Genomic DNA, 605 nt, shown 5'->3' with positions numbered 1-605 from the left:
TGAGTCCTTCTCCTCTAGTGACTCTCTTTAGTGGAGGAGTAGTTCCCCTCTCTGACTACATACAGACTGTGGGGGTTGTGTAGGAAACCTAACATATGTTGGGATCGGCTGCAGAGCAAACAATTCATTCATTCATTCAGACACAATCTAACACAAATGTGTGATAGGATGACATGATGGAGAAATGACATTTTATATCCAACAGGTCAAAGGTCAGCTTCACTGTGACGTCATAATGTTCTGCAGAAACACCTCTGGCCATTATTGAACACTGTAACTCAGGAAGGAGAGACTGTGACCATGTTTCCTGTAACTTGACTGGTTGGTGGAGGGATACAACGCTTCATCTTGATGACTCCATATTGAATCTCTTCATCTTTCTTTTCCCTTGTTTCCTTTCCTGTTTGTCCTTTTTCATCTTTCTCTACCCCTTCACCATCTCCCACCTCCTCTACTTCCTCTCTCTCTCCCCCTCTCTCTCTCTCTCTCTCTCTCTCTCCCTCCCTCCCTCTCTTTCTCTCTCTCACTCTCCCTCTCTCTCTCTCCCTCTCCGTCTCTCTCTCTCTTTCTCTCTCTCTCTCCCTCTCTCTCTCTCCCTCTCCCTC

General features: G+C 46.3%; 1 protein-coding gene across 1 annotated transcript in view; it reads left to right on the top strand.

Moving 5' to 3' along the window:
• Positions 1-605, top strand: part of LOC111661187 (patr class I histocompatibility antigen, A-5 alpha chain-like) — a 3,950-nt gene that overhangs the window by 1,816 nt on the left and 1,529 nt on the right. The gene's annotated exons all lie outside the window — the stretch shown is intronic.

The sequence above is a fragment of the Seriola lalandi genome, unplaced genomic scaffold (genome assembly GCF_002814215.2).
Source record: "Seriola lalandi dorsalis isolate HSWRI2012SDOR001 ecotype SW California unplaced genomic scaffold, Sedor1 jcf7180002054538, whole genome shotgun sequence".
NCBI classification, from domain to species: domain Eukaryota; kingdom Metazoa; phylum Chordata; class Actinopteri; order Carangiformes; family Carangidae; genus Seriola; species Seriola lalandi.
The sequence above is the reverse complement of the archived record's forward strand: the minus strand, read 5'-3'. Positions and strand labels throughout refer to the sequence as shown.